The 24,474-nt window shown below is 39.1% G+C and overlaps 1 protein-coding gene across 3 annotated transcripts in view; it reads right to left on the reverse strand.

Annotated features, from left to right (window-relative positions):
* Positions 1 to 21,012, reverse strand: part of LOC147705738 (sulfotransferase 1C1-like) — a 293,598-nt gene extending 272,586 nt beyond the window's left edge. Inside the window, exons 1-2 of one of the 3 annotated variants that reach the window (XM_086932185.1) lie at positions 20,862 to 21,012; positions 20,683 to 20,779 (exon numbers count right to left, since the gene is read on the reverse strand). The gene's annotated coding sequence lies outside the window, so the exon portion shown is untranslated. Of the gene's footprint in view, positions 1 to 14,535; positions 14,739 to 14,843; positions 14,878 to 20,682; positions 20,780 to 20,861 lie in introns of those variants that run through there. The other 2 variants (XM_086932187.1, XM_086932186.1) reach the window with 2 other exon arrangements.
* Positions 21,013 to 24,474: the final 3,462 nt, after the last annotated feature.

Genomic DNA, 24,474 nt, shown 5'->3' on the forward strand with positions numbered 1-24,474 from the left:
TGACGCACTGGTGGCGCAAGGCCTTTATAAATCAGACCCTGACTTTGTTTGATGATATTGAGTGGTTGTACTTAGGTTCTACGCAGTGTTTCTTACATGTTATTCAAAAATCGATTTGTGGGTGCAATTGATTGGTATTTGCATTTGGCCCTTATTTATGATTGCCATGTGCAGCTGGTGCATTACTTTAAACATGGGTAAAAAGTGACGCACTGGTGGCGCAAGGCCTTTATAAATAGCCATGAGTTGCTATTGTATAAACTTAAATATGTTGCAATTTATTGTATATATTGTTTGCTTTTTAACATTACTTTGTTGTTTGCTAATAGTGGTCTTTCATGTGTTTTTTTAACAGAACAACAGATTCAAATCAACTTCTGAAAAGGAAGCAAAAATGCCTTCAAAGCAAAGAAATATCAAAAATAACATACGGAAAAGGAGAACATCAACAACAGAGTTTATGGAATCCTCTTCAACAAGTACTTCAAAAAACACCAGAAAAACTTCTGGTAAGCCAATTAAGTCTTTTCTTCGCAACATATGTCGTAGAAAAAAAAATGATATTGCTAATGTGAATATACAGAAAAAGTCAACAAATCTAAAAAGGAAAGAGAAGCCCACAAAAATTTTTTCCATTGGAGCAGGAGAGAAGAGAATGGATAGCAATAGAAGGGTAAATGGTTTTAGGGACATTCGTAGGTGAATGTTTCGCAATAGGGTAGTTTTAAATTTGCTAAAAAATGATAAGAAAAGTAAACTAAAAGCTGCTTTTTACAAGAAAAAGAAAAGTGTAGAAAAGATTGTTGATCAGGCTTTTGAAGTTAAGAAAAAATTATTTATTTTAATAATCAATAGAATTAGGATACTTAATAAGGCAATTGATGTTTTCAAATCGAACAGTAGATGGAAAAGAATTATTAATCGGAGTAATTTTTGTGAAGTATTTTCTGGTGAATGGATGCATAGTTCAAGTTCTGAGCCTTTTTTCAATGAGGAGAGTTACTTTCAGGAAAATGATTTGGTGCATGCAGTTGACACCAGTGGTCGTGCATATGAGGTGAAAGATAGTTGTGTGATGGAAAAAGAGAAACTTGTATCTAGAGATGCAGAAGAGGTGTTAGCTGATGAAGTTTTAGGGAGACGTACTAAGGGTCCAGTGTACACATGGAAATGCAGTAGTATTTGTAGTGTGCGACAGGAATCAATCGATTTGCTTCGAAATTTCTTACGTACATATAGTAAAAAAAGTCTCAAACAAAAAATGAAGATCCTGCAAGAGTTAGATCCTTGCAGAGTGAGAGAAAGCACAGGTTTGCAAGGGCATTCACTAGCTTGTCTTTCTAGAAAAGTTTGTCGGAGTGTTTTTCATCATTTTAGGATGTTAGCAGTGCATCATAATAACGTAAGGAAATTAGTGAGGAAGTTGTATTATGCAAAAAGTCCTGCACTTAAGCTTAAACAGTTAAATAGTGCTCTTTTGCATGGATCTGAAGTGGATGTGAAGACTATTTGTGAAGAAATTGAGTTTTGTTATTTTGGGAACAAAGAGGACAGTGTAGAAATAGATATAGTAATGGATGGTAATGCAGAAGATAATGGACAAATTTCAAGTATTGAAAAGTTTGATGAGGAAATTATCAAGTTTAAGGTGAAATCAAGTGAGAGGCCTAATTTAACTTGTGTGTGTTGTCGACGGACTCATTATAAAATTCAGACCAGGTTAGTTGATTTATATGCAAAAAGTGAATTGGAAAATAATAGTCAATGGGAGGATTTTGTAAGTTATTTGTTGGTGGAGAATTCTTTTGATTTGAGTTTGGATCAGCGTATTTGTAATTATTGTTTGAAAAAATTAAATGAAAATAGAATGCCTGCTAGAGCAGTTTATAATAATCTTCAGTTGATAGATATTCCTTCTGAATTGATGGATCTAAATACTTATGAATCTATTTTGATTCAATGTGTCCATCCTTTTCAGGCTATTGTACGCATGGAGCCTAAGACAGGGAAATTGCCTCCATCAGATTTACTGAGAGGATTAAAGGGAAGAGTTGTTTATTTGCCTCTAGATGTAAAGAAAAATATTAATACAATTGGTGTAGAAAGAGTAGAAGAAGATCCTTTAGTTATTCTAGTTAATGGGGTTCCAACAAAGAGTAAAAATATTTGGCAAGATTTAGTGGATGTTAAAAAAGTCAAGAAGGCAACGTTGTATTTGGTCAAAAACAATGAGTACTACAAAGATGTAAGTGTTGGAGCAGAGGAAACAGCTATAGAAGAAGATAGTGATTCTTCAGTTGGTCAAATTGAAAAAGTTGATGTGTCTAGAACTGAAGAAATATATGAACATTATACTGTTCATCCTTTGCATTCCAAAGAAGTAATGGGAAATGCAATTGACTTGTTTCAAATGAAAGCAGCAAAAGGAAGTCCCATTAGTGTATGGGAAGAAAGTTTGGAAGCTCGTTGTTTTCCACAATTATTTCCAACAGGTTGTGGTGGACGATATGATGATCGACCAGTTCAAATTCCTGCAGCTGAATACCGGACTCTAAGATTATATGCAGAAGATCCAAGGTTTCGTCAATGTATTCCATATTTATTTCATCTACTATTTGAAAGTGATTTGTCTGGGCTTTCTTATGCAGTTAATCATATATTAAAAAGTGGACCTCATTTGCAGAATGTTTGTGCAAGGGACTTTATGGAGAAAGTTAATCTGCAAGACAGTATTTTGGAATCTCAGCTAATCAATCTCATGGCATGTCAACGTGGAACCAACGAGTATTGGTTTCGTCGTCATGGAGAATTGAAATGTATGCTAAGAAACTTAGGAACTCCTACATGGTTCCTCACTCTTAGCTGTGCTGAGTATGCATGGGACGATTTACTTCAATTTCTACGAGAGGCAAATGAAAACATACCAAATATAGAATTGAAAACACCAGGAGAACTGTGTTCTTTAGATCCAGTGAATGTTTGCAGATATCTTAATCATAGATTTGAAGCTATGATGTCTTTTATTACCAACAAAAAAAATCCTCCCCTTGGAGAGGTTTTGGATTTCTTTTGGAGGAAGGAATATCAAGCGAGAGGTGCTCCTCATATACATATGTTGTTGTGGATTAAAGATGTACCCAAATTTGGATCAGATTCAGATGAAACAGTGATGAGTTTCATTGAAGAGTATTCAACATGTGCTGTTCCAAAATCTACTGAAGAAAACAATTTAAGGCAACAAGTTTTACGTTTTCAATCTCATCGTTGTGGAAAGTACTGTCGTTGGAAATTTAAAAACAAGGAAAAGTACTACACGAAATGTCGTTTTGCATTTCCTCGACCAGTGATTTCTAAGGGAAGAGTAAATAATTTGATGTCATCTCTACGACATACTGTGACGAGGAAATCTCCCAAAAATACATATAATTTGAAAAGAAATGAAGAATCTAAGTACATCAACGATTACAACCCAGTGATTTTGTCCATGTGGAATGCTAACATGGATATTCAGTTCGTTGCTGACAACTCTATTGCTGTGGCTCGATATGTGACATCTTACATCACCAAAAAAGAAAAGACAGAATTGAAGGAAATGTGGGAGGACATTTCACATGAAAAGAGTCTAAGCAAGAAATTATACAGTTTCAGTCTGAAGATGTTGTCGCATCGAGAAATTGGAGCATATGAATGTTCTGATCGGTTATCATCAGCAAGTCTCTATGCCAAATCAAGAACAATCATTTGGGTGAGTCTTGGTCTTGCTGCAACACGAAACCGAGTTTTGAAATCTGTACAAGAAATTGAATATTTGGCGGAAAAAGAACCAAACAGTACAGATATTTTGAAGACAAATATGTTGGATACATACTATCCAAATAGAAGTACTCACCTTGAGAACACATGTTTGTATGAAGTTCTTCAAAACTACAGTTATAAGAGGAACATCACAGAAGATATCAATAATGGAAAATATGCACTCATTGGCTATGAAGGATGTCTAGTGAAGCAGAAAAAAGGCCATTTGATTAATCATCGAAAATTGAGTTGTGAAGTTCCAGACAAAAGAGAATTTTACTATTTAGCTCTTTTGCAACTCTTTAAGCCATGGCGTACAGAAGAGGAACTACTTGGAGATTTTCTTTGTTATGAAGACTCTTTTAATGCAACTAAGGATACCATAGAATGTCCTATTTTTCTAAATTATCTGCAAATGTTGAATGAAGAAATGGAGCAAGAAACTACAATTGCTGAAGAGATAGCTAGAAACAGTTCTCAAGATAGTCAGAGTTCTACTTCATTGAGCCAGGATCCACTAGGAGGACCAATTATCCAAAATGAAGCTGCCACTGCCATGGATGAGGTGGAAAGAGCTATGGAACAAGCTCAAGAGGATGGAGTTAACTTAGAAGATTTGGTAAAGCAACTAAACATTGAGCAGAAAAAGATATATGATGAAGTCACAGAGCAGATTGAACATGGATTCAGACATGAGAAAAAAGAGTGCTCATGTATATTATTTGACCCTGTCCGATTGTACGTAAGTGGAGAAGCGGGGACAGGAAAAAGTTTTCTAATTAAAGCCGTTGCAAGTTATCTGCAGAAAAGGACTGATTCACCACTGTCTTGTGTTGTAACTGCTCCAACTGGTCTGGCAGCACATAACATTAAAGGGATTACTCTACATCGTTTATTGATGCTGCCAGTTGAACATGATAATAAATTGCATTACAACAAGCTATCTGGAGATGCGTGTTCTGAAGTTTCAAGAGTCTTGAAGAAAATGAAACTTCTTATCATAGATGAAGTAAGCATGGTCTCAAATCTAATGCTTGCTTTTGTGCATTTGAGAATGCAAGAAATTCTTAAAACAGACTATGATGTGTTATTTGGAGGAAAACACATTATTGTTTTTGGAGATCTATTGCAGTTGACTCCAGTAAAAGGACAACCAGTGTTTAAAATGCTCACGCATGAAGATACCAGGAAGTCCCTTGGAAGCATTGGAAATGTTAATATATGGCTAAATTTTAAATATGCTGAACTGCTTCAAAATATGCGACAGGCCAAGGATGAAGATTATAAAAATATTCTACAAGATGTAAGAATTGGAAAAGTGACTGAGAAAGGGAAAAAAGCTTTGCATAGTCGATTAATTTCAAATTTGTATCCAAATGAAAACATTCTTCCAGAGAATATTTTTAAAAAAATGACTGAGAAGAAATCTGGGATATGTTTGATGCCAACTCTGCAAGAATGTTCCATCTTCAACCAAAAAATGTTAGACTTAGAAAATGAAGAGATTGTGAAACTGGAAGCAATAGATAAAATAGAGCATATGGGTGCAACAATTGTTTTGTCAGAAAATTTGAAAACTAAATTGCATTCATTGGAGAAAAGTATTTCAAAAACAGCTGGTTTTGAAAAGACTCTGAATGTGTGTTTAAATTGTCGTATCATTTTGAGAAGGAATTTAAATGTTGAAAGCGGTCTGGTAAATGGAGCAATGGGTTATGTTGTTGATTTTGTGAACTACAGAAATAGAGATGGAATTGAATTTTTAAAAATAAAATTTGATGGCATTGAAGAAGTACAACAAATAAGTCGTTGTTCTGCTAGATTTTTACTTGTAAAAGACTTATATGTTCGCCGAAAACAGTTTCCTGTTTGTTTGGCGTATGCGGTGACAATTCATAAATCTCAAGGTTTAAGTGTAGATAGTGCTTTGGTGAACATTGGAAGATCTGTGTTTAAAGAGGGTATGGCATATGTGGCATTATCTCGAGTCAGAACTTTATCAGGATTGTACTTGATTGCGTGTGATGAGACAAAGATTTCTGCAGATCTAGATTGTGTTAAAGAATACAATAGGTTAAGAAGAGAGTATGCTCCACACTTGCCTCAATATCCTCTGTTTGAAAAACGTGTGGTAGGCCAAAAAAGAAGAAATGAGGATAATTGTAGTGAGGTAGTTGCAAAAAGACAAAAATTAGAGAAAACTGTAATTGAAAACAGGAAGAAATAGAATTGTGGAGAAAATGTTGTTGGATTTCAGTTTGAAAATAGTTCTGGTGTCAACTGCTATGCTAATGTAGTGGTTAATGTTGTTTTTTTTCTTAAAAGTTTACAAGAACAGATTGATGAAAATCGGGATCAAAGAATGTGTGGTTTATTGAATTCTGTGTTTCAGAAATGTAGCAGTGGTACACCACAAATAGAAAGTGTAACAGAAATTCGAAATATTTTAGATTTGTGTTCTGGTCAAGATAAATTTTCACAGAATATTCAGCAGGATTGTCAGGAATTTTTAATGTATATGTTTGGTGTTTTGGAAGATGAAGGTGTAGATGTAGATAATCTTTTCAGTCTTTCTTATCAATGGCAGCATGACTGCCACAATTGTAGTTTATCAAGTACTACTAGAATAGACACTGAAAGATTTATATATTTGACTTTACCAGACTGTAAATCAGTGTCTTTTAAAAATCTAGTTAAAGCAGCAGATCATAATATGGTGTGTACCCAATGTAAATGTACAATGCTGCCCACATTATTTATACAAAGGTATGGGCAGTATATCATTTTAGTTTTCCAACGATGTAGACCTGATGGAACTAAATTGAGAACTTCTATCAAAATTTTTGTGGCTTCTCAGTTATCAATTTCTGGAAGGACCTTTACAACTGAAGCTATTATTTATCATGATGGATCTTCGACCACCTCAGGACATTATACATGCTACTTAAAATCTGAAAATGGATGGAGTTACTGCAATGATTCTCATTTAACTTATAAACAACGTTTGCCTTATGACTCTACAAATTCTTATCTAGTGTTTTTAAAACCAAAGTTTTAGTAAAGGGAATTGGCCTTTGAAGACGGGAATAGTTAATAAAAGTTACTTAGTTAGTTAGTTAATCTAATATTTTAAATTATTTATCTCATGTAGATACTTTAAGTGGATCTCAAAGTAAAAAATACTGATATATCAGACACAAATTGGCCGTGAGGATTGTGTATGGTATGATGTTTTTAGATCTTTTTTCATAGGAAGTTGATGAAATGGAACTTATAAGGCACAGCAGACTTTTTTCCACGAAAAGGACCTTCACTATCTTCTATTTGGCCTCATGGAAAAGTAAGTGAATCAAAGATTAGTGTACATATATGAGATGTATGTTTGAATGGGTTTTTTTAAACACAATCTTTTAGATTGTGTTTTTTTTTTCCCGCTGTTATATGATGAAGACTTTGAACTCACTAATTTAAGTGGAATTCAATATGTTCTGAGAACAGCAAAAATAAATAATGTAACATATTGTAGAAGTTATTGTGTAGTTTGCATTGTGTAATTTATATTGTGTTCACATTGTTATACACTCATTTTCTTTTTCACCCTTATTTACCTCTCTTTACTAATTTACACTCTTTTTTCATTGCTGTTTCTTTACTGCACTTCATTCACAACTTCTTAATCTAATAGGAACTATCTGCATTTCCTCTGTTCCTTCCACCACTTTTTATCTTTTTCATATTCTCTTAGTACCACTGCTTTAGTTTCCTAACCCTTTTTCTCTTTCTCCATTTTTTTTTCTTTCACACTCATTGTACTGTAGTTCAGTTAGTTCTTCATTTTGTCTTTCTTTGTACTTACTCTCTCACTCCTGTTTTATCCATCGTTCTATAATAACTTCATTTCTTTCATCCCTTCACTCTGTCCAACACGTTTAAAAAAATTACCTGGGCTATTAATGCTAATGTTTTTTGTTGAAGAGGAGGAATAAGTGGGACTGAATGTGACTAAATATGACTAAATAATGGCTGATATGTAGAGGTCCATAAACTCAAATCGTTGTCATGGTCTGGAAGTGACCACTACCTTCAAACTAGAATTGGGAATTGGATTCCGACTACCTGTACAACCTGGAGTCACCATGTGGAAGTAGGTACAGGCATTTTATACAATAAGAAATTATGATGTAACAATGTCTTTGTTTTGCTGTGGCAGTGATTAATTAGCAAAACAGTAAGCCAAGGGCCCAAAGTTTTACTCTGAAGCCCGTTGTTGGCCAAATACAAAAGTTATGTTATGTTGATCCCACCTCATGCCTTCTTCTTCTGCTCTTTTATCTCTTGCAGTCTTATGTCTGTCTGTCTGTCCATCCACTGGCCTGCCTGTGCACATCAATGTATCCGTACATATCTATGCCTCACTGTGTATACCTATGTATGACTATTTATCCATATGTATACCTATTAGTCTCTGTGCCTCTTGCTCTCTCTCTCTCTGTACCGCTGTCATGTCCCTCTTTTGCTGTACTCTGTCCCTTCCGCTGTTCCTCCTCTTTTCTGTTTTCCTCTCAAGCTCGGTTTGATCCCCCTTGGTGTATCTCTTTTCTGCACTCACTTCTCTGCCTGCCTTCTTCAGATGATGAGGTGAATGGGAAGATACTGGGAAGTAGACAGGTAATGAAGTGGAAGCAAGGTCCTGGGGATGAAGTAACAAGGGGGGGGGTGAAGAGATGTGAGGGAAAATGGTGAAAATACAGACAACAGAAGAGAAAAGAGGAAAGCAGTACAGAATGCAGATATATTGGAGACTTGTGAGTGAATCAAAGCGGATTGGAGAGATTAATGAGATAAATCATATTGTTGAGAAGACAAAAGGGAGAATCGTGAGAAATGGTGGAGAGCCCATGGAAAGATGGAGATGTATAGGGAGTAAGAAAAAGATAAGGTGGAGAGAAACAAGAGAGAATGGAAAAGTAGAGGGTAGAGATGGGAAAAGGATAAAGTGGGGATGTAGTAGAGAGGTTTAGGTTGAAAAAGCAGAGATAAGAATGGAGAGAAACAACAGAAAGACCGGACAGAGAATATTGTGAGGTAAAGAAGAGCAGAGAAAAGGGGAAAGTGGAGGAAAGAAGAAAGGCAGAATGTAGGGATATATGGAGGAAATTAGAAGAAAGAGTATGAAGATATACAAGAAAGGGGGTACAGGTGCAGGGAGACTAATAAGGGAAGAACAAGATTTTTCAGATATGAGAGTAGAGTGAAAGGTAAGTAGATGTGGACGTATGCAGAAAGTGAAAAGAGGGAGAGAAAGAAGCGAATAAAAATGAGTCCTGCCAAAAAAAAAGGAGAGATGAGGGTTAAAGGCAGTGAAAATGGAACATCAGTGGAGAATTGAGGAAGGGAAGGGCAAGTGGATACTTGAAAGTTGGATTTTGGGAAGAGAGAAAAGGGGAATGTGGCAAGACAGAGAGGAAGCAAGGGGAAGGGCGACATTTAGACAGAAGTAAGTAGGCATATCAGAAGAGTGAAGAAGAGAGGGGAAGAAAATATATACGGGGCAGAGGATGGAGTATGAAAGACAAGAGAGGAGAAGCAAGAGAAAATGCTAGGGAGTGCAGGTCAAATCTATCAATAGTGCATCAGGTGCAGTGGCACTAGGGCTCAGAGATCTTAGAGGACAACTGAATCATGATCACTGCTGCATTCTGCTACCCAACCACCATTCATTGGGTGGAGAAGAGGCTTTTCCGTGCATGGACTGGGTCCCATGTCTCCATTGATATGCCACAGCACAGTCTGAGATAATTGAAACTGACCAAGGTTATATAACTAGTTGTGCTGCAATTATTTCATGAACAAAATGATGGAGGGTCTATATCCACATCAGAGCTCATGATCTGGTTTAAACTATATTTCTGATGATGCTCCGTAGCAGCCCATTGATGCTTTTGATCTTAGTAAGTGGTAGCCTTTGTTGAGAATAGCCATCTGAAAGTTGCTAAACGGTCATCATACAAATGTTAGAGATAAACAATTCAGAATCCTAAATCGAACACACAATTATTTTGTATACCTTGATTATCGAAGGAAGGAAAAAACAAAACCACAACTGCAAATTTTGTACTCTGAGTTTGAGATTGGATCTTCTAAAAAAGGACCAAGACTATTACATTACATTTGAATTCTGGCAACCTTATATATTGAACCTTTATTCTTGTAACATTTAGGACTATTTTTAAGTGCAATAATGATCTTACAATATATCAGGTACCACAGATATGAGGCACTAATGACCATCAAAAGTACAACAAAAACATGATCAGAGCTGCACCACAAAAAAGGCAAACAGAACAGTAGTAAAGGAGTAAGGATTTCACAGTCAAATGTGACACTGTTTGTAAATGACAATCTCTGCACAGTCCGAATATGTTACCATCAGCCAACGCGTTTCTTCAGGGCAGAAAAGATGCCAATCCAATTTGTGCATTATAAATCAAAAGCCATTCTTTAGTTTATATGCCAATATGAGGCATTTGTATGGTGTCGAGGATATAGTCCAAGCAATAAGCGAATCAAAGGGAATATTCAAGGGTCTATAGGTTGCTGCTACCCATACATTTGGTGTTTTCGAGTAAACAATCAAAGATTGATATATGGATCCTGATGATATATGGCCCTTGGATGGGGAAATTATACACCAAGCCGTATACACTGCGATTGGTATCAGCAATTTCGGGAAACCAACTCAGTAAACAACATCCTCCTTGTCTCACCGAGGAGGACACGTTGTCGGTTTCTCGAAATTGCTGACACCAATCACAGTGTATGCAGCTAGGTGGATAATTTCCCCATCGACGCTTGAATATTCTCTTTGATTCACTCATTGCTTGGACTATAACCTCAACACCAGACAGATGCCTCATATTGGCATATAAACTGAGAAATGCCTTTTGACTATTGATGCACAAATTGGAGTGGCATAGACGCCTTACATCTTTTCTGCCCTTAAGAAGTCCAATGTTTTAACGGACGAAATGCGTTGGCCGATGGGTTTATGAATGAAATACACCACAATAAAGGAAGAAACATAGTTGGACCGTGCAGAGATTGTCATTTACAAGCAGTGTCACATTTGACTGTGAACTCCTTACTCCTTTACTACTTTTCTGTTTGCCTTTCTTTGTGGTGCAGCTATGATCATGTTTTTGTTGTACTATATTCCTGTGGTAAGGGAGGCATCTTTTGGGCTGAAGGTTCACACAGAGAAGTGCACACAAGGATTTGAAATACTATCCTACATTAAAATGTTACATAGGTGACTAACGGTGTGGGTGCTGTGTTTGTTCTCTGGTCCACTGCTAACATTTCAATGATTTGACAATCAAAAGTAGTCAACCATCACACTTCTAATTGGCGTTCTCAAAGTTGTTCTGACTTGCTAGAGTATGGTCTCATTTGTCCACACACATAACCATGTGGCGATACGAAATTCTTGAGGAGAGCCAAATTTACCACCCATTTTGTGGACCTACAGCTGAGTCAAACAGTTCTTGACTTATTCTGTTTTTAATCTCAGAACTCAAGCTGTCCATGAGGATCAGTCTCGCTTGAAAGTAAGTTCAAAGTGAGGTGTACGTGAGCAGTGACTGAGGCACTCTAAGGCACACAGAGAGGGGAACAGCCTTTACAACGCGGGTATTACCATGCGCTACCATTACAACCCTGCTATTACAACGCACGTCGTTACAACGACTTGCGCTGGAGGGCGCTGTTGGATAGGGAATAGTTTAGTTTTCTATTCCAACACCTTCCCTACTGTAACGTGGTCTGGAGTTGGAATAGAAAATTAAACTATTCCACTATCCAGCTCTTAAAGCGCAAGTCGTTGTAACGACTTGCATTGTAAAAACAGCGTTGTAAGGGCACGCGTGGTAAAAGCCCGCGTTGTAATGCCATACAACCCACAGAGAAGAGGCGCTGTGTAATAAGATGATGGTCTCCTGCTGAACACAAAGATTTTACAAGCTGTCAGAGAAGGATTTGTTTACATGGAATCTCACATATTACTGCAGTAGGAAAGAGTTTTTATATTGATTACCTCATGTGACAAACTGTGGATATATGTGGTTTTATTCAGCACAAGCCTCACCTTAAGGCATTAGAGTTTTTACATGATCATGTGTATAAGTTACACATATTATTTTAGTCACAAGTATATTAAATGACTGATGCTTACAGTGGTATGTGCCCAGGAAGTAGACCCCCTTTACACATATGGCAGCAGTAAAAAAAAAAGGAGAAAGCATTGGCAAAGCCCAAAGGTCAAGCGTTGTATGGAACCTTTTTGGCAATGATTATTTTGTCATGGTTTTTGAAAAACCTTAATGTTCAAGAAGCTATCTAAAAAATTAACTGAATGCAAAAAAGCCCACACTACCACAGTAATCCCTGGCACTGAAGGGAATTACTTTGTGTATGGATGTGCAGGCCGTAACTCATAATGATGTCACCCAATGACTGAAGTGTGCTTGAATGTAATGGAGAAAAATGTGAATGACACAACCACAGACAAGTGAATAAAGTATGTCTGAAACCCCTATACCTGCTTTAAACACATCATTTTAGTAAAATGAACACATCTTGGGTAACATAGACTTAAAAGGCCAATTGTTCTGCCATTGCCAATCATCTTTTTTTCTTTAAGAAAGAAGGAAACAAAGAACAAATGAAAGGATAGAACGACCAATAGAAGAAAGGAAAGAAAGATGGAAAGAAAGAGCTGCTAAAGCTGGAATGTGTCCTGCCCACTCTTCTAGTAGAAAAATACTGCTATCACCTTAAGCTCTAAACACAAGGGTAACACTAAAGTAATGATTAAGTAAGAACAAAAACATTGACTGTTTAGGGAACTATTTGGTGTGCTGATGGGCTCATCTGGGAAGAGAAAAATGCAGTCACTGAAAACTAAGTAAACCAGTTGCAACAGTAGGATGACTGTAGTAACCAAGTCCATGCTGATTGTGATATTTCATGAGGATTTATTCAGGTTGGTTACAGCATAGAAGTACAGAAGTAATTAGCCGCACCATAAGCAGCCAGCAAGGCGCTCAGCCCTTTTCCAACTGTCTGCTTCATATACCAACATTCTAAGTAATATCAACTCTAGAGTGTTCTACAGATGGAGGAGTGGAAAGCATGTAAAACATAATAACCAAGATATTACATATCCTCCTTTCTTCCAAAAGAAAACAAGAGAAGAAAATATATTCAGGTGTATAAGCTAGTAGACAGAAATAGAGAGGAGAGTACTAGAGAGAAACAAAGCAAAAGTAGAGGCAAAGAAAGCAACAAAAGATTTTAAAATAAACAGATAGACATATCCTCCTTTCTGATAAATGTGAGAAAAAAACGAAAAAAAAGAAATAAGAAATAAGAAACCATCAATGATTACTCTCTGTACACCAACTGGCCAGGAAAATGCACGAGAGCAATCCAAATCAGGAGAAAAATAGATGACAGAGAAGAAGAGAAATACAAATACAATATAAAACTCCTTCTTCTCCATACAATTTGAAACATTTGAGTTTTAAATAAAAAAGAAAAGTACTGGGCTACAGTGTAATTAAAGAGAAGGAAAACAGAATAGAGATACGCCCAGTCTTAAATGGACCACTGCATTATAGTAAAAAGGTAAAAACCCAAACTATACATGAAAAAAAAAATAGAAATGTAAATCGAATGGGACTACAACCCATCACTCAAACCTTATGAAAGATTAACAAGGTAGCAATGTGTGAATAAAGTGAAACAAAGAAAGAGGGACTAAAACCCAAATTCCTGCCCCCATGTAGGGAGAAACTCTTTGTAAAAACAAGGATAATGGGACTCTAACCCAAATCCTGCCCTTAAAACAAGGGACAGTGAGTGTAAAACAAGGATAATGGGACTCTAACCCAAATCCTACCCCTAAAACAAAGAACAGTGAGTGTAAAACAAGGATAATGGGACTCTAACCCAAATCCTGCCCCTAAAACAAGGGACAATAAGTGTAAAACTAAAGATAATGGGACTATAACCCAAAACGTGTATAAAGGTAAAAACCTTATACACTCTATGTAGAGTAAAATGAACATGTAACCAAGGACTGACACCTAGACATTGTGCACTGTGTGAAACCAAAGACTTTTTTGCATCGTACGTTATATAAAAATATTCTACCTTAAACATAAACCACAATCCACACAACAGAATAATGTGCATTGTAAAAACAGGACTAATCTCCTGTGTGACACCGCGGGTTGAGGTAAAGGTCATGCACAATGTGAATGTAAAAACCTTAGACACCCACTGTAAGGTAACATAAAAAGATAGTAGACTGTGTGAAATTACCCTATGTAGAGTAAAAATAATCAAATTGTGCACTGTGTGAAGGGCCGCTGGAGATCAAAGTATAAGCACATGAGAATGGTTGAAACCCAACAAACACCTCGAGGAGGTTAAAAAAAAAATTGTGTTTGGTAAAATAGAATAAAATACTTAACAGTGGCATATTGAAAATGGACCTTACAAATACAGATTTGCCCGCAATTAAATCGATGTATAAAACAAACAATCAGAATAAATAAATGACATTCACTTTTCCCAAATAGTCACTAGATGGCAGCATAGCAATGAAAAAATAAATTCACGACTGCAAGAATGTACAATAAAAAAAAAAAAAGCTGCATTAAGGAAAAATAAAGTCACCTCTAAAACGAATCCAAGATGTTTAATAAAACTCGCAGATGCTCCGATAATACACCTGATGTCATGTTGTTTGTTCCACTTGTGATGTTGGTCCATGACCCACTACAAATCTCATGAAGAAAGGCTTAAATCCACAAATTGCCACACTTAAAATGATTCAACCAGACTGGAGGAAACTTCAAGTTGTCTGAAGTACAGCAACGTTTCAATTTGCTGTGATGTCACCCCTGAAAACGTTGTTGGCAGTGAATAATGGTTGGCAGGCAATGTCAAATGTAACATTTCAAAATGGAGTGACGCAAACTCACGGCAAACCGGATGGCTCTGGGCACGTCCACGCAGCAGAGCGTCTGTAAGCAGCAGCCCAAAATGAAGAAATGAAGACGTCACTGCGAGAACACTGCATGAGAATCACATAGTCATGTGAGGGGCACGCGCTGTGTGTATGCGTGCTGTGGGAAGCTAGAGACAGGTTTGAAAGAGGCAGAACGGTTTAACTGCCAAAGTAAACCCAGACATTATCAAGTGCAAATAACAATAATTTTTTAAAAAAAACAATGTAAAGTACACCCAAAATACATCAGATTGGCTTCAACTCTGTCAGGGCTTGATAGTAAGACACAACAATGACGCTGCTATCTTCAGAACTAATTGCATGACCAAACATGGAGAGGCAGCAGTGAGGGGAATCTTGTAAGTAAGAGTCAAAATAACAGAAATCTCACTTTATGACTGTCGGGCACTCCCCAGCAAGCTCACTAAGTAGCAAATACAGGCAGCTTGCAGTACTTCTCTTGTGCACAGAAGGTAGAGTCTTGAACATAATAGAGACTTGAACAGTATAGTGAACTGGCACTTTGGCATAGACAGAGGCTTACAAAACCTTGTTTCTTGAATGTAGGGACGCTGTGAAAACACACAAACTAGCTTTAGAGGAGCAACATGCTTTAGAAGAATAGTCCTTTTCACACGCATTAGGAACAGCTGCCAAAGACTTGAGATGCAGGAGATAGTAACTGGCATGAGAAGCTTATGAGACGCTTGAGGTGCTGCCTGCGTTGAAGGAATAGTCTTTTACACACACTGTAGGAACAGCAGGCAAAGTGTGTGTAGTTAGCAAACTGATCACACAAGACGCATACTGGCAGGCTTACCCTCACTGAAGAAACTGGAACAGGCACTGTAACATTGAGGGCGACCGGTGGGAGGTCACTGGTGGGGCTGATGTGTGCCAGATGAAGAGTTGGAGCAGTTGTAATTCCAAAAGTTGGTAGAGGTTGAGAGTAGGAACTCAGGATGTCCTCAGCGGTCTTCAGAGGTAGCAGAGGCAGGTTCTTTAGATAAAATCGTCGCCAATAAAATGTAGTAACCAAGTCCACGCTGATTGAGATATTTCATGAGGATTTATTCAGGTTGGTTACAGCATATAAGTACAGAAGTAATTATCCCTACCAGGAGCAGCCAGCAAGGCGCTCAGCCCTTCTCCAACTGTCTGCTTCATACACCAACATTCTAAGTGACATCAACTCTAGAGTGTTAAACAGATGGAGGAGTGGAAAGCATGTAAACATAATAACCAGGATATTACAATGACCTATTGCTCCATTGTGAGAAGTTGGCCTGATATATGATGTTTCCAATTCTAAAACCACCTTGTATCAGTCCAAACAATCCCTTATGGTGTCTGGTTGTAATTCAACCTTATAGACAAGCTATCCTAGGGGTAGCATGGACTAAGCAGCCTGAAAGGCTAAACTCAAGAGGTTGTGTTAAGCGAGCTGTTTTACCAATCACAATCCTGTAATATCAAATGAAAGGACACCACACAAGTATAAGAGCGCCAAGAAACCGTCTCGGTGTACGTGCGCGGTACAAATTTTTTAACATAACATAACATATATATTATACAAATATATGTATTTATTACTAGAATAATCCCCAGTACTCTTTATCAGCAAAGGGGCACAAGCGTTTAAACAAAAGCACAGTATAACATATGAAAGTTGCACAATTATGGATGAGGGCGGGTGGCCACTCAAACCATATATTAAGAAAGTGGTATAAGAGATACCAATCGAATTTTGGTTAGGCCTAGGGCCTAGGGAATCGCTGGGAGCAGTCGGGACTAGCAATGCTGAAGTCGGGAAAAGCCCGCGGGATTCGGGTGCAGCGCTTAAATCACACGCATGCACCAATGCAAAGTCAATGGTGCGTAAAAGTTCCAAAGTTATAGTTTAAGGATACTTCCGCTCAACCTAGAAGGATAAAACTTTAGACACAGACCCTAGAGGTGTGTACCAGTGTGGGAACACTGGCGTTGCTGAGTTACCTCACCCACAGGACCGGCTGCATTGGGTCGAAGTGGCGTCGGGTTTCGTCACGCAGGTTGATGGTGCTTGAAGCTGAAGATGCTGCAGGCGATGTGAAGGAGAAGTGCCCGGTGTGATCCAAGGGTGGATCAGAGTCATACAGTACCTGAAAGCAGAGGGGACAGAGTCTGGGTCACTCAGCAGTGACCAGGGTGGAACCAGGACGGAACCAGGCAATGTTGGACGCAATCAGGTGGTTGTTGAGGAGCTTGTCTCCAATGCCACGTAGGCTCTAGGGCATCTGCGACATCCAGGAGCGGGTCACGAGCTGACCCACAAAGGCTCTCACCGTCGGCGCTGTTGACTTCAAGATTGGAGCAAACAACACTTGGCAAGAGCAATCCACGCAGAACTGAAAGATTGCTTCTCACTCGGACCAGGAGGGTCAGAGTGGGTGCTCCTTTTCAGAGGAGCGGGTGCAAGTCTGGAGCAACCAGAATCACAAGTTGGATTTCAAGTTTCGTTGGCACAGGGGCCTCAAGCCAGCGGGCAAGTGACTGGGCCAACGCGTTGAGCCAAAAGAAGCAGAAGGGCCCCACATAGCACTCATTGAGTGTAGAAGGGTGAGCTTCGGTGCAAAAATGGTTCAGGGCTGGGGCTTCTTAAACCTTGATGTACAGCTTCGAGGGTCACTCGTGGGCTGCACGGTCAGCGTCTCGTGGTCTTTTCAAGATGGCGGGCCCCACACTTCTGGTCGCCTCCACGGGTCTCAGCTCTGCAGTGACTGTGGATCGGGTTGGTAGAAGGCAGGCAAGCTTAATCTTGTTGATCTCTGTTGCTCGAGTTCCGGCAGGAACTGCAACAAAGGAGACTTTGAGGTGCTGGATGGTGCCTGTTTGCACAGGGTGGTCCCTCCTTGACCACAAGGGAGATTCTTCAGTCTTCTACATCGAGTAGGATGTCGAAGGGTCCAGAGTTTTTTTTCAAATGTTTCATCAGGATAATCTGAGTGCGTTGGCACTGCTCCCATTCTTATACCAATCTAGGTGGCTGGATTACCTGCTAGGTCCCCTCCTATGGGTGGGAACCAGGAAGGGGGTGGATACACCCCTTTTCCTTTGTCCAGGCTGCGCTGGGACTGGGGCTGGTCTGCCCCAGAACCGGTTTGGCCGGATTATGCAAGGGGAAGCCTTGTGCTCCCCAGGCAGTGTCTGGTTTCTTGCAAACCTCCCTGCTACAATCCACTATCTCCTGTCTGGGGTGGTGTGACGCCTCCCTGCGACAGGAAAGCCTTTGTCCAGACCTCCTCGGCTGAGTTTCGGTCAGCAGCAGGAGGTCAGACTTGTGTCTGTGGCAGAAGCATCCATTTTGTGGATCTGAGGCTCTTTTAAAAATCAACCGCGTTTCAGTAAAGTAACATGTCTTCTCCCTCTAGAGGGGTGGAATGCTATCCCCGTCGACAGGACTGTTGAGGGGATAGTATTCCAAATCGTATGACACCTTACACGACATGTTTTGATGAAGCCAAACCAAAGTTAACATATAACCGCGAGGATTATAATGCACTTAATAGTATATGGTATGGCATTATCCCGGAACAGCTTAGGGAGTTGTTCCTGACAGCTGCAGACAGGCTCAGCTCATGCTCGAGCTCCATCTCACATTAAACCACGCACTCTGCCTCCAGGATTGATAAGGCCTTCCATAGGAGTGGCTCACAGGTTTATATGTGTCCAGATATAGGTTTAGATATAGGTATACTATATCTAAGCAAGGGGTGATTACACCAACTTGCCCCAGCTGAGTGATCAGCCAGTTGTGTCAATTTAAGAACCAGCCAGGGGTGGCAAAAGCTATGCTGCAGCCCCTGGTAGGCCTTGGTGGCACCTATGCCCTGAGCACCTATAGTGCATGGTACAGGGGCTGACAAGGAGTCCATTTCCAATTGGGTTATCTACCTATAGTACATGTATGTGAATTTAGAGAGAGAACAGCAGGCTGGGGGTCTGATTAGCAGGCCCACAGCCTCATTAAGTCGAAAACCAGTGAAGCAAAAAGCAAAAATTGGGGTGACCATAGGATAGCAGACCCTACTCTCCTACATCCATGTTTTACTGTAGTGGGCGGAAGCAAAATGTGAATGACACAGCAGACCTATGAACAAAGAAGGTGTGTGAAAGCCCCTACAAATAAATATATTATACATATATTTTAGTGAAATCAAAAGGCCTTGGCAAACACCAGGCCTAAAAGCACTTCAGAAAAGAGACAAATGTGCAATCATAGTTGATTTCCTCACCTACAAGTGCCACCCTATTGGTTCACTCACTTTTGAGGGGGTTTCATTGTGCTTGAATTCACAATGGCCCCTTAGCAGTTAATTCCGCTCACACTTCCAGGGTCAAGAAATAACTTTTCCTATCTTCTCCATGGGCCAACTTCTGACTTGAGCTAAGCTCTACATCCACGCTAAAGTCTCTTAAACATGCAGATTTACTTTTCAATCCGCTCCACTGTCTGCTACGTGAACTGGGCATTACTTTTAAATATTTTAAGCTTATGTACACATGGGAATGACACTTTCATGAGCTGGGCCAACTACTCTGTGACCCAGGCCCGAAACGAGGACATCTCTTCATTACATGTTTGTGTTTCACGAAACGCTTTCCACAAATGTTTATTAGAACTTTAAACAGATGCAGCGGAGGTGTGGACTGCGAGACAGGGCCTGTGGTAGAGTCCAAGATATGTCTCTGTATGCTAACCAGCACTCTTTAAACCAATGTAATCGCAAAATTATTTGCTTATTAATCGCACGTGGACCATGGGCCCCATACCTCAGTAGCTTAGCGGAGGTTGGGTGCCAGAAGGTAAGTCTATGTTAGTTAAACATTTAAGTTGGTATTTATGGCTCTTTTGACTTTGAGATGCATGGAGAGAATGATGTATAGTTAAAATGATGGAGCTAGAGTTAGATGCAGAGAAACAATAATTGATAGAGAAAAGGAAGGATGCATGGAAAGAAGGAAAAAAACATGAAGAAGAACGCATGGATGGATCCGAGAAAGAAGGATGTATAGATGCATGGAAGAAGGAAGACTGAGTGGATAATGAATGAAAGGGAAACAAAGAATGAAGAAAAAGGATATATGGAAAAGAAAGTGGGATAAGGAGAAAGATGTATGTAAACAGAACAGAAAGATGGGTGGATGTTCAGAAAGGATGAAGAGAAAGAAATATGGAAAGATATGAGTAAGAAAGATGGTAAGAAGGAGGAAAGGACAAAACACTGAAAGAAGGATGGAGAGAAGAAAGGAAATTTCAGACATTCAGAAGGGAGAAATGCCCCAAAATGACTGCTCGGTTTGTTTGACTCACCCACCTGCTTCATACGGTTCAAAGTGGGGAGTATTGTATTTGTCTGGCTACTCCCTTGATTAATTGTCATTATATTTTACCTGGCTAAAGCATTTTACTACTCCTGCACTAGGAGCACCTATTTTTCTGGGGTTTACACACAGGCAAAGACAGGCCCCCTACTCAGAAACACACAGACAAAAATATATAATCTTTCACGCATCTTTCAAAATGTGCAGATAATATCCCTTTCCATCTTTTTTTCTTCTTATGCAGCAATCTAAACATTAAACGCTACCTCCTAGAGCGCCACACCCCAAACCCAACATTTGTTATTGCCATACCAGTTCTCTGAGTGAAAAATACATCTTGCAAAAGTTAAATTGTACTAGATTTACTAGAAAAATATCCATGGAGTCATGTATGTATGATTAAAAAACTCAAACCCCTCTCCTCTCTAATCCCAGTTAACACGTTGTACCTGAATAATCTGTTTGCCTGGTCCTGGAAAAATGGGCTCTCCGGCAGCTTAGCTTGTTGAGTGGGCCCAGCTCTTGGCGTTCAGCCGCAGCAAATCCCTGTAAATGGAGAACTTGATGGTAAGTCATCCTTAGCGGTAAAAAAAAAATGCTTTTTGCATCTTGTGCGGATCCCCCTTACCGTTAGCCCTTTCGCTGGTGAGAGAAGGAGTCTGACAGTGGCAGCAGGAGTTCCCAGCTTTAATCCATGTAGCAGAACGTCAAAATTACATAGTACAAATGTGCTGTGTTCATGTGGCCGGGGTGGAGAAATGACCTTGCGGCTAGTGCTGCTAATGGCAAACCATGTTTAATCCTGGCTCAGCTCAGCATCCTGTGATTGTGGGCAATGTCACTTAATGTCCCTGTGACCAAATAATGTGTAACGTTCTATGCTCATGTCCAGTGCTCTAAAGCCTGCAGGCTAGGATTTTGGTGAATAAAACCACAAAATTAAGCATTGTGAGTCTGAACAATTTTTCCAAGTCCTGAATAACAGCATTTATTTCCTTAAACAATTTTATGGGTGGGACACTAACAGCCTTGGGAAAAGCTGAGCCAAGGATCTGGCTAGGCTCCAAGAGCTAAAGCATTAGCCAAGCCATCCAAAGATATAAAACAAGCAGCAAATGCCATAACGATTATCTATATATATATATGTGTGTGTATGTGTGTGTGCATTTGTGTGTGTGTAAATAAATTAGAACATTAGAAATTCTACAGTCATACTTAGCACTTAATTTTATGTTTATGCATCACTTACACACATATTTCCATCGTATTTGTGCCAAACACACCTTAAACTGCACAGGCATAACAAATTCATAGCTTATAGTTATGTTTCGAAATCATCATTTATGCACTGCTTTCATATTATTATAAATGATAACTATAGCTCACATTTATATTTATGCATCATCTTTCAATTAATTTAATTTGCATACTTCCGTGCACAGTCTTGACACCACACTACATTAACCATAGCTCGCCCTTTCTCCATGCACAACTTATACCCTTGGATATTACCTGAGTTATACCATGTGAAATTATTTCAGTAAATAAAACATGTATGGCACCACAGTTATATTGTTAGCCAGAACACAGTGCATGGTACAGTGTAGACTTATTGTTAATGTAGTGTGGTGAGTGAGGGGTCAAGACTGTTAAAGACTGTAGAGTGTAGTAGCGTACAGTAGATTAATGTAGACTGTAGTGACATATACTGTAGTGTCGTAAAGTGGAGTAGCCTACTGTAAATTCCATACAGGGGAGTGGTCTAAACTGAACAGACATTGAAGTGGTGTGAAGTGGAGTGTGTAAATTTAAACAAATGTAGCGTTAAAGTATGTCCAAAGATGGAAATGTTTTTTACAAACATATACATTATAATATGTAAATGTTGTGGGGGTCCCAAAGGTGTTTAAATTCCATGCATGTTGCCTAATTTATTTCAATGCGCATCTTGCAAAATCTGTCATCTGGGTTTGGTGGTGAAAACGTGGCTGGATTAGAAAATATGGTAAGCAGATGATTATTTTGAGTTGTGCAAGTAAGTAGTGTAACTGTTTTAGGACTTTCAATTTATTTAAAGTTTGTCAGATCACTTTGTGTGGAATGTTTGAGAAGTATGGGTGTATTTAGTTGTACTACCGCGGTACATAGTGATGCCAAATCATTAGGTGATTGTCTAATGACTGTCTATACATAATTTCAACCCAGGCATGTCGTTTTTTAGGTACATTTTTCCCATGTTCTGCACTACGGCTTTGGATATAGGTAAATAAATGGGTTTGTGTTTTTGCCTTACCTATTAACACTTTACAAAAGTTGTTATATGTTTTGCTGAATATTTATACGTTTCTTCATATTTTTTGCATAAATACAGAGTTGCACGGTACTACCACAGCACCACAACATTATTTTGTTAGGTTACCATTGTTATTTCTAAATTTCTCTATTTTTCTATTTTTGCAGCACTATACTGGCAACAGTGTTCTGTTTTAAGGAGCGTGGTAATTTTTTGCAATTAACTACTGTTCTGTACCCTATTTTCAGCATATTTAAATATGTTAAATTGGAAAATACACTTTAGCACACTATGGGCCATATGTATCAAAGGGTTTCACCCATTCTGTGTCTTTGGTAAAATGTGTTTATACATATGGGCCTATGTTTATAAAATATAGAGTGATATAATGTTTTCCTAAATACATTGCTTTCCTTTGTTATCGAGGTAATATTATGGTACTCCATAATTAAAAATATGTTTTTTAAACATATTTATTCTTTTTCAATATGAATAGTTGGTTACATTGAACATTGAACTTCACGTAATTACACAATATTATTTGTCATGTTAGATGCACCAGCTTCAATTATCTATTCATCCCATCCCCTCTCCCTGCACCCACTGAGGCCAAACTCATATACTAACAGAAAACAATTGGACACAGCGGTACAACAGGTCAGATATAGTGATTTACCCGGTTGGAATACAGAATAAATGTGGTCTTTCTGTAGTATATATTATAGTTAGTTTCTAGCGCTGGTTGTTGTGGGTGCTGTGTATATGATGATGCAGCGGTCCGCTACTTGTCTGTGTTTAACCCCTTCCATGCTCATGACGAGCTCAGCTCGTCATGAGGCACAGTTGAGCTGTGCTGATGACGAGCTGAGCTCGTCATGACACCAGCAAAATGGCAATTTCCAGCACAGGGGAAAAATAACCACAGCAGCGATGTGGTTAATGTATCAGGCGCTTGTGCCCCCGTCTGCAGGTCTGAGTACATCTGCCTCTGTGCCCTCAAGTCCTCCTCTTGTTTCACTTCTTTTCTAAAATGCTTCATTCTGGTCTCTTCAGCTGTTGCCCATCCCAGCATGTCACGGAGCCATCCCTATGGGTTGGTGGAGTCACATTCATCCATTTGATTGCAATGCATCATTTAGCAAGTACTAAACCTACAGTCAAAAATGTGAGGCTGAGTTTCTTTTTTACTGGGGTTGGGAGCAGGCCCAGCAAAACCTCGCTAGGAGTGCCCTCAAATTCCCAGCCTGTAGCATGTTTGATTGTCTACAAGACCTCTCTCCAGTATGGAATGATGCAGACACACTGCCAGACCATATGTAGAAAATCCGACTCAGAGGCCCTACACCTTGGTCATTCATTGGGTGGGATAAATAGCCTGTAGAGTCTTAGGGGTAATATATAGCTGATGAACATAATTATACTGAACTAATTTAAATCCAGCATTGGGGCTGGTTTTGCAGACTTCTTTGTGGAGCTTTTGCCAATCCCGCTGAGTAATTTCTTGTGCCAATCCCTTCTCCCATCTGGTGTGGGCTTTAGGAATGATTTGCAGAGTATCTTCACACATTGCTCTTTATCAGTAGGTAATCAGTTTCCCATCTCCCAGTAGCCTAGCCAGAACATGCGAGGAGGCAGGTTCCTCTGGGAATTTAGGTCAGAGCCTGCGAGCAGTGGCTGACATCTTATTATATTGGGGATATTGTCCAGAGCCAAGAGCAAATGACTGTATTGCATCCTCACAGGTTCAAAATTGACCACCAAGATACACGTCCCCCAGTACCTCACAGCCACCAGTCTTCCACTTTCTCTCTGACATATTTGGTTCTATGTCGGCAAAGGGTTTAATTGCCCAGATCGGCATGTCACAGGCATATGGGTCCTCAGTAGGAACGTCCCAACCACTCGCTCCCCAATGTAGCTCAGCTGTATAATTAAAAAAGAGCAGGTG

Source organism: Lissotriton vulgaris, chromosome 7 (genome assembly GCF_964263255.1).
Source record: "Lissotriton vulgaris chromosome 7, aLisVul1.2, whole genome shotgun sequence".
Lineage (NCBI taxonomy): Eukaryota > Metazoa > Chordata > Amphibia > Caudata > Salamandridae > Lissotriton > Lissotriton vulgaris.